This window comes from Oreochromis niloticus, unplaced genomic scaffold (assembly GCF_001858045.2).
Source record: "Oreochromis niloticus isolate F11D_XX unplaced genomic scaffold, O_niloticus_UMD_NMBU tig00007452_pilon, whole genome shotgun sequence".
NCBI lineage: Eukaryota > Metazoa > Chordata > Actinopteri > Cichliformes > Cichlidae > Oreochromis > Oreochromis niloticus.
The window spans coordinates 1-7,598 of NW_020328582.1; the positions used below are offsets into that span (position 1 = coordinate 1).

A 7,598-nucleotide genomic window follows, 5' to 3' on the forward strand; every position below is an offset into this window, starting at 1 on the left:
CTTTTTGTCAGCCTGGCTACAGTGCTGAAGAGAAACCTGGGTTGTTCTTATTTTCTTCATCGTGAGAATAGTAAGATGTTCTGGCTTTGCGGAGGGCTTTCTTATAAAGCAGCAAACTATTTCTCCAGGCTAATGATGATCCTCTAAATTTGTGACACGCCATTTCCTCTCCAGCTTACGAGTTATCTGCTTTAGGCTACGTGTTTGAGAATTATACCATGGAGTCAGGGACTTTGGATTTGAGGCCTTAGTTTTCAGGAGCTACGTATCCAGAGTCGTACGTAGTGAGGAGGTTAATTATTACAAGATAATCGACCTCTGTTGGAGTAGCGTTCAGATAGCTGCTCTGCTTATGTTGGTACAGGGCATTGAAGATGATAACAGTGGGTGGATTATATTCTTAAACTTAGTTACAGCACTTTCAGAAAGACATCTACTTGATAAAGTCTACTCTCCACTGCTGTGTAATCAATTATTGTAAATGTAAATGTTATCAGGAAATGATCAGACAGCAGAGGGTTTCAGGAACACTGTTAATATTCAGTTTCTATGCCTATGTTAAACAAGATCTAGGGTGTGGTTAAGTGGTGGGTGGGTTCTTTTACATTTTGAGAGAAGCCAATTGAGTCTAGTAACAGATTAAATGCGATGTTGAGGCTGTCATTTTAGCATCTACATGGATGTTAAATCACCCCAATAATTATTTTATCTGAGCTGAGCACTAATCAGATAAAAGTCTGAGAATCAGAGAGAAACTCTGTGTAAGGCCCAGGTGGACGATAGATGATAACAAGTAGACTGGTTTCTGGTTTACAGCTGGGTGGACGAGGCTAAGCATCAGGCTTTCAAATGATTAAAGTCTGTCTTGGTCTTTCGTTAATTAATAGGCTGGTGTGAAAAATTGCTGCCACACGCCCCTCGGCCTGTGCTTCGGGATTTCTGGTAGTTAGAATGACTCGGGGGTGTTGATTCATTTAAACTAACATACTCATCCTGCTGCAACCAGGTTTCTGTAAGGCAGAGTAATCGATTTGTTGATCATTATTAAGTCATGTACTAACAGAGACTTGGAGGAGAGACCTAATATTTATAATCACATTTCACTGTTTTACTCTTTGGTTCAGATGTGGTACTGTATTGTTCTTTCTTTGTGATTTTTTATGTTTAAGTTGTTTATTGCTGGTTTTTAGTTTGTTTTTTGTCTTTTTGGGAGCTGACACAGTCTCAATGGAGATGGGTTTTTGGGGGGGTAGCAGGAGGAGAGAAGCTGCAGAGAGGCGTGTAAGACTGCAACTCTGCTTCTGGTCCCACTCTGGATAGTCATATTTGGGGGTTTAATGAATTTGTCCATATTCTAGAATGAGAGCTGCTCCATCCAAGTGGATGGATGCCGTCTCTCCTAACAAGACCAGGTTCCTCCAGAAGGTTTGCCAATTATCTATGAAGCCCACATCGTTTCTGGGACACCACTCAGACAGCCAGCAATTTAAGGAGAACATGCGGCTAACATGTCATCCTGGTCTGATTGGGGAGGGGACCAGAGAAACTACAGAGTCCGACATTGTTTTTGCAAGTTACACACCGATTCAATATGATTTTAGTGACCTCCGATTGGCGTAACCGGGTGTCATTACTGCCGACGTGAATTATGATCTTACTGTATTTACGTTTACCTTAGCCAGCAGTTTTAAATTTCCTTCAATGTCGCTGCTCTGGCCCCTGGAAGACAATTGACTATGGTTGCCGGTGTCTTAGCTTCACATGTCTGAGAACAGAATCACCAATTACCAGAGTTTGACCCCCGGCGGGTGTGTCGCGAGTGGGAAAAACGGTTAGACACATGAACAGGTTGGTGGTGTACCTGGGGCTTCAGTTTAAGACTATGCTTCCTCCTCACCGTCACCCAGCCGCCCTCTTTCCCCAGCTGCTTGGGGTCTGCGGGGAACAGCTAGCGGGGCCTACGCTATCTTCGGCTGCACCAGCTACAGGGGCCTGGCTAGCTACGGGTGAATGAAGGGTGCGAAGCCGAGTCTCCAATTCAGTATCCTGGCCTCCAGAGCTGCAATATGCTACATTTATTACAGGTATCATTACTGCTAAAGGAGGCCGAGGAGTAACTAAACATCTGACACAATGAGCAGGAAAGTGCAGGAGGGACAGGTGAAGTAGCCATGGTGCTAACGAGTCGGCTACGAGCTAAGCTAAGCTAGCGAAACAGTAAAGAGACAGTGAGTGAATACTTTGGCTATAAATTAGGTAGTGAGTACACAGAAAGGGTGATTCAGATGAAGCACGTTAAGATTATACTATGAAAAAGGGATGTATCAAAGATTTAAATTAAATTGCTAAGCAGAAAAGCTACTCAGAACACCACTGTGTTTGAGCAGGAACAGGAAGTGATACTATACCACAGAGCGAGCGAACACCAAGTGACAGCCATGTCACGTGCTATCTGGATCATATCACTCGGAGGACTATTGTAGGAGTCAGTGTTTTGTGGACTGGGCAGTGGTATATGCTCATAAATGAGGGCTGACCATCAGACTAAAACAAATCTGCAAATATTTGAAGTTTACAATTTCTAACTCTTAAGATTTTTTTGTAAATCAATTTATATTTTCATGTGGAGTTTGCCTTCCTTTTAGATGTTGCAGCCCGAGATTAGGGAGACACTATTGTATGAATTGCAATACTGTTTTGTAAGCTTTACAACAGAGCATGAAGCAATATGTGTTGGATTACAGTTCATCAGAAACTTTCTCTGTTCCATGAACGTTGGGTGTAGTCAAAAGTAATATTTGATTAGAGGGAGATTCCTAATGAAGTGAGGTGATCTGGAAGTATCTGACTGGCAACCTTAATGAGAGCTGGTCAGATTATCACTTTACAGGTGAACTCTCAACATCATGCTGGTGATGTTTCTGATCCAGTGATGTTTCCAGAAATCTTAGAAAAACTTTATTCCACTAGTGAGACAGATATGAAAGCAGCTAAATGAAGTTTTAAAGGAAAGCAGAAAACCCCCCAAAATGTGCAGGAAGTGGTTTGTTGGGTTTACTTCATTGATCTCTGTATTTCTTTGTTAATGTCTTAACACAGCTGTTCTCACTTTTTCTGACCTCAGCGTAGAGTTCCTCTTGGCCACGAGCTCTCTGTGTTAAGCTGTTTTTTGGCTTGTTGACTTTCACCTGTGCGTACACCGTATCCTGCTGCTGTCCTGTGTCCTGCACTGAGACAGAGGATGCTTCATATCCCAGCACAGAGAAGTTGATCTCTCCATAATGGATGTTTTCTTCCCTCCTTCTGTTTTACTTGTCGGCTCTTCAACAACCAGCTCTTCACTTGTTTGACTCTATGAAATAACCAGGAGGTTTGTGGCTGCATTTCAAGCCATTCTTATTGATATTTTCAGACAATTTAAAGTGAACAGATTGCCCTGATGAAATTAGTAAACATCTGAACAAACTAATTTTTGTATCTTCCTACCTGAGTCTCTTGCTGAGTTTGGTACTTTAACAACCTGAGAGCTGTGCTGTAAAGGTAGACACATCAACTATAGTCACTTATTTGTTAATATTTTGTGAGTACAGTTAAGCCTGAAAGGAAAAGGACATTTTAATATGTAGCTAAAATATCCGTGACAGTAGCTGATCATGATTTCTGTTTTGATGTGAGATACTTACAAAGCAAAGATAATCAAACAGATCAGTAAGATGAACCCAAGGATGCCTCCAAGAAGCAGACTCAGTGGTAAAGAACCACTATTCTGATGTCCTGATAGAAAGATATGAAAAAAATTATGTCCCCGAAAAAGATAAGTTATTTAATTTGCCACATCAGTGGTGTAGTTTACCTTTACCTGCAACAGTCACATGAATCTCTGCTGATGTCTGATTACCCAGATCATTAGTGGCCACACAGTAATAAACTCCTCCATCTGTTACATTGAAGCTGTAAATCTCTCCTTCAGATACTTTCACAGCTCCATCTCTGCTCTTCTTGAACCAGGTGAAGCTGCTGACTGGAGGTTTGGCTCTGCTGGAGCAGGTCAGCTTCACCCAGCTGCCTGCTGACACCAAACCTGATGGACTGATGGATGCTGAGGTGTTTTTAGGAACATCTGGAGAAAAAAAAAAGAAAATAAATAGAGAAAGAAATAAATATCCCATAAATCATGTTGTCCTATAGGATTCAGTTCAGCAACAAACTCTGATTGTCTTACATGAAACACTGAGAGTCTCTTCTGTCTCTGCTGTCTTGGTGTCTTTCCTTGGTTCACAGGATATCTGGCAGAGCAGCTGATCTTCTTTCCATCATGTGTGTCTGACAGAGTGATGGTCTGCTGGATTTTAGTTGTAAAGCTTCCATCTGTGTTTCCTCTGTTTTGTTGTCAGAGTCTTGTGTGAGATTCCAGGTGAGTTGAGGAGGGAGTGTGGACAGGGAGTGAGAGCTGAGCAGGTTATAGTGACAGACTCCTTCTCCTTCAGATTACCCGGGATTGTAATATTGGGCCTCCAAGGAGAATCTGTGGTTTCACATCACAAATGTATTTGTAAATCGATAATAGAGAAATACAGAAAATACAGACAGAGATCGGTGTAGGTGTTTGAAAGTCCTCATACATATTTCTACTGTACAATCGAAAACATAAATGTTTTTTGTTTGTTTTTTGTTTTTTGGGGGGGTTTTGCCGGTCCCGTTTGGCTCTTTTGCCATCAGAATTATTGTCTAAAAGTGAAGAAAAATGCCCAACGGATTACTTTACCAAATGGACCATCCCAGCCTTGCTGTAATGGTCTATTTGATTCACCTTTATTGTTTATTTATTTATTTTCACTTGCTAAATACGGGACAGACTTGACTGGGAAAAGAAAGGGAGAAGAAAGAGGGAAAGAAAACAGTGGGGAAGAAGAACGGTGATAAAGGGCAAAAAACAAACCAACAAAATAAGCAGACAAAAATACATATATCAATCACCTGGATCACCTGTTGAGAAAGAAAAAACAGAAAAAAAGAGCAATATAATAAACAACATCATCACTATGATCTATGGGAATATAACAGTAAATACTAAATATTAAACATTATTGTGCAGCACGTAGGATCGACAGAGCACAGTGTGCTTTGAGGTAGGAGCCAAAAGGGTGTAGTTTGTGTGTGTGAGCACCCGAACAAGCCACTTCGGGGGTGGGGAAGAAACATAAATGTAAAATGTATTCAGATTATATTATTTGCAGAAAGTAGCAGACATGTTGAGCTCTGGAATTAGTGTTGTGATAATACAGGAAATACAGTCAAGACACAGAGTAATGTGGGACTTTTGCTGCATTCAAGGAATATATTTTCCATCCATCCATCCATCCATTCGCTTCCGCTTATCCTTTTCAGGGTCGCGGGGGGCGCTGGAGCCTATCCCAGCTGTCATAGGGCGAGAGGCGGGGTACGCCCTGGACAGGTCGCCAGTCTGTCGCAGGGCTAACACACAGGGACAGACAACCATTCGTACTCACATTCACTTGCACATTTATACCTAGTGGCAATTTGGATTATCCAATTAACCTATCCCCACAAGCTGCATGTCGTTGGACGGTGGGAGGAAGCCGGAGTACCCGGAGAGAACCCACGCAAACACAGGGAGAACATGTGAACTCCACACAGAAAGACCCCGGCCTGATGGTGGAATTGAACTCAGGACCTTCTTGCTGTGCGGCAACAGTGCTTTTATTTTATTTTATTTTTTACAATATGTTATGTCATCTATCCTCTAAATATATAAGTTGCATGGCTGTATTATTGTTAACTACTTATTACTTTTTGCACAGTTCATGTCTTTTAGAGTTTATTTTTCTCTTTTTGCTTCTTGCAGTTTTGATGGAGTCTTGGTATTTGCACAATACAGACTATAGTCCATATGTCTATGTGTGTTAACATTGTGCAGTCAGGTTGTGTTTCATGTGTTTACAAACTTTACTAAACAACAATTATGCAGAAATGTAAACCTTTTTATTTTTGACTAAATCCTTTTATTGTTCACAATAAAGAACACAAAAGATCATCTAAATACAAAAAAATAACATAAATATATTTTTGTTATATTGACATAATTGTTTTTTTGCTGGTTAAAACAAGGCTGCATTTAACTTTTTATATTTTTGACTGATGAAAGAAATGTATCTTACCTTTAATTGTTATTTTAAGAGGATCACAAGCAGCTGTTGCTCTGTACGGCCAGTTCATAATTCTGAAGTAGTATGTGTTTGTATAAGTTGTGGTTAAATTGAAAAACAGAGTGGTGCAGTTTTTCTCCTTCAGATTTCCTGTAATATTCATTGGATAGGTGTTAATTGTCTCACTGCTGTTGAAGATCTCATTTTTTGGAAATTTAATAACATTGGACTGATTTTTAATCCACACTCCGAAGACAGCTCTTCTGCTGTCAAACTTTACTGGTCCAGCAGCACTAAAGTTACATGGGATTTGTAAACATGATCCACTCAGAGCTTCCATCTCTGTTGGTGCAGTGATGAAGAGGTCTGAATACTCAGGACAAGCAGTCGAAGGCTCTGGAAAAAAAACAGAGTTCATCATTAAAATGTTGAAATCTTAATGAAGAAAAAATTCAGAATGAAAAATCTGACATTAACAGCCATGTATCTCTTGATTTTTTTCTCCTGTCCTGTCAACATCTTCAATATAAAGTTAACTGACTGTAAATGACTGAGACGGCTCACTTGGAATAAAGAGGAGACTCAGTAACATGATGTTCACAGACTGGACTGTCACAAAACTCATCACCTGGAAAAATATGAAAAAAAATACACGAATCGAATGATGAATAAGGAACATGTACATTCTTTTAAAAAGTAAGGTGTTATTAAAAATAGAAACACAATATCACAGTCTGATATAAACAAACAAAACTGCAAATGTGTTTTCCTACCAAATGATCAGACTGCTACAGCAGAGAGACGACAAAGTAAAAGTCAACGTGTGATTTCAGCAGAAGCAAAGTGAGTGAAACACTTCTCTGTTTAGATGTTGTAATGTCAAGCAAACAGACCTGTGATGTTCCCATCATGCACTCCAGTTTTTCAGATGCTGCACTCCTCATCTGTCCGCCCTTAGATGTTCTGATTTTAACTGTGTTTGTGATTAATTTATAGTTTATCTGAATGTATCAATATCTCAAGTAGACACAGCATTAAAACCATAGATGGGTGAAGTGAACAACACTGATCACTGATCTCACAGTGCAATGTGCTGCTGGTCCTTGCATCCATGTGTGTTTACTTTGACATAAATCAATTTTAGATGCTTAAGAGAAAACAATCTTAAAGCAAACATCACACAAAAAGAAGTAATGAAGAAGCCAAATGAAGAAACTGTGTTGCAGAAAGCTGTGTGTCTACAGCTTGTACACACACAGGTTGTAGAAACCTGTTGACCAACTTCCTCAGTGTAGTAAATATTTCTTCGTTTACTTGTGATTCAGTCGAGACATTCAACCAAATGCAGATACTGGAATTTATTTAACTTTCATCATGTCTCAAGTGGCTCTTTCAGTGCCACAATTAGACACTAAACATGAGAAACTACAC

At 40.0% G+C, this 7,598-nt stretch overlaps 1 long non-coding RNA gene across 1 annotated transcript; it reads right to left on the reverse strand.

Moving 5' to 3' along the window:
* Nucleotides 1–2,793: 2,793 nt before the first annotated feature.
* LOC109199287 (uncharacterized) lies at nucleotides 2,794–4,370 on the reverse strand. Its single transcript, XR_002059720.2, has 5 exons — nucleotides 4,223–4,370; nucleotides 3,860–4,120; nucleotides 3,684–3,774; nucleotides 3,487–3,532; nucleotides 2,794–3,352 (listed from the first exon to the last, which is right to left on the reverse strand). It is a non-coding gene; the product is annotated as an uncharacterized LOC109199287 (long non-coding RNA).
* Between the last annotated feature and the right edge of the window lie 3,228 nt (nucleotides 4,371–7,598).